Source organism: Theobroma cacao, chromosome 7, assembly GCF_053813885.1.
Source record: "Theobroma cacao isolate CCN51 chromosome 7, ASM5381388v1, whole genome shotgun sequence".
NCBI lineage: Eukaryota > Viridiplantae > Streptophyta > Magnoliopsida > Malvales > Malvaceae > Theobroma > Theobroma cacao.
Window position 1 is genome coordinate 37,679,189 of NC_142645.1, and position 2,500 is coordinate 37,681,688.

Genomic DNA, 2,500 nt, shown 5'->3' on the forward strand with positions numbered 1-2,500 from the left:
ACCGAGGGGCGCGCACATGCCGACGGGTCGTGGCTGGCTCGGCTTGTCCAAGGCCTCGCCCCGCCGGTCGGGCAACATCGTGAAGAACCCTGGCGGGGGGACGGGGCTGGTCACCGGATGTCACGGCCCGAAGGCATGGGCGCGCCCGATAATCGAAGGGAGGGAGGGACGTACATGACCGAAGGGCGCGCACATGCCAACAGGTCGCTACTGGCTCGACTTGTCCAAGGACCCGCCCCGCCGCTCGGGCAACATCATGAAGAACCCTCGCGGGGGGACGGGACCGGTCGCCGGACTTCACGGCCGGAAGGCATGGGCGCGGCCAGGCTATTACCGGGAGGGACTTGTCCCCTGGTGTGCGGGCACGCCTGGCCCATGCCGCACACCCCCCGCCAGGCAGCGCCCGGGCGGGTGGGGGGGGGCGGGGACTGCCCCCCCTTAAAGAGCTAACGAACTTTTCCAGGCCTGCCACCAGTAGACATTGAAGTGTCTGAAAAGGGGACACTTTTTTCTTTCGGCTATAAAATCCTCTGTGGTTGGAATTTTGATCTGATTTTTTGCAGTGATGCCAACAAAAATACAAGGAAGGGGTGGACAAAATTTGAGGGCCTAACTCCGAGCGAAGAAAATTTAAAAATTCTCGAATCCCGAGAAACGCCGAAAATCGTAAAAATTAGGAAACGGCTCATCGGGGCATGAAACTTCACCCAAAGGCTCCTGGGACCATACAATGAATTTGCAAGCCATAAAAATGGGGTGGTGCTTGCAAAAAACATGCACAACAGAAGCTCTCGTGCCGGGGCCCCGGGGGCACTGGCTGCTGGCGGGCAGCAGCAGCAGCAAGCTGGGGCGAGGTGGGCGGCAGCAGCAGCAAGCTCGGGCGAGGTGCCAGGCAGCAGCGGCGGCAAGACCGACCTGGGCTGCTGGCAGGCAGCAGCAGCATCGGCACCAAGCTCGGGCTATGTGGTGCCAGGCAGCAGCGAGTGCGACCCTCGGCTGCTGGCAGGCAGCAGCATCGGCACCAAGCTCGGGCTGTGTGCCAGGCATCAGCGGCAGCGAGGCCGACCTTGGCTGCTGGCTGGCAGCGGCATCGGCACCGAGCACGGGCTGTGTGCCAGGCAGCAGCAGAAGCGAGACCGACCTTGGCCGCTGGCAGGCAACAGCAGCGTCGGCACCAAGCACGGGCTGTGCGGTGCCCGGCTGCGGCAGAGGCACCGAGCCCGGGCTGTGTGCCAGGCAGCAGCAGCAAGACCGACCTTGGCTGCGGGCAGGCAGCAGCAGCGGCACCAAGCTCGGGCTGTGTGGTGCCAGACCCTTGGCTGGTGGCAGGCAGCAGCATCGGCACCAAGCTCGGGCTGTGTGCCAGCCATCGGCAGCAGCAAGGGCGACCTTGGCTGCGGGCAGGCAGCAGCATCGGCACCAAGCTCGGGCTGTGTGCCAGCCATCGGCAGCAGCAAGGGCGACCTTGGCTGCGGGCAGGCAGCAGCAGCGGCACCAAGCTCGGGCTGTGTGGTGCCAGACCCTTGGCTGGTGGCAGGCAGCAGCATCGGCACCAAGCTCGGGCTGTGTGCCAGCCATCGGCAGCAGCAAGGCCGACCTTGGCTGCGGGCAGGCAGCAGCAGCGGCACCAAGCTCGGGCTGTGTGGTGCCAGGCAGCAGCAAGGCCGACCCTTGGCTGCTGGCAGGCAGCAGCATCGGCACCAAGCTATGCCCGTGTGCCAGGCATCAGCGGCAGCGAGGCCGACCTTGGCTGCTGGCTGGCAGCGGCATCGGCACCGAGCACGGGCTGTGTGCCAGGCAGCAGCAGAAGCGAGACCGACCTTGGCCGCTGGCAGGCAACAGCAGCATCGGCACCAAGCTCGGGCTATGTGGTGCCCGGCTGCGGCAGAGGCACGGAGCCCGGGCTGTGTGCCAGGCAGCAGCAGCAGCAGCAGCAGCAAGACCGACCTTGGCCGCTGGCGGGCAGCAGCAGCAGCAAGACCGACCTTCCATCGGCACCAAGCTCGGGCTGTGTGGTGCCAGGCAGCAGCAAGGCCGACCCTTGGCTGCTGGCAGGCAGCAGCATCGGCACCAAGCTATGCCCGTGTGCCAGGCATCAGCGGCAGCGAGGCCGACCTTGGCTGCTGGCTGGCAGCGGCATCGGCACCGAGCACGGGCTGTGTGCCAGGCAGCAGCAGAAGCGAGACCGACCTTGGCCGCTGGCAGGCAACAGCAGCATCGGCACCAAGCTCGGGCTATGTGGTGCCCGGCTGCGGCAGAGGCACCGAGCCCGGGCTGTGTGCCAGGCAGCAGCAGCAGCAGCAGCAGCAAGACCGACCTTGGCCGCTGGCGGGCAGCAGCAGCAGCAAGACCGACCTTCCATCGGCACCAAGCTCGGGCTGTGTGGTGCCAGGCAGCAGCAAGGCCGACCCTTGGCTGCTGGCAGGCAGCAGCATCGGCACCAAGCTATGCCCGTGTGCCAGGCATCAGCGGCAGCGAGGCCGACCTTGGCTGCTGGCTG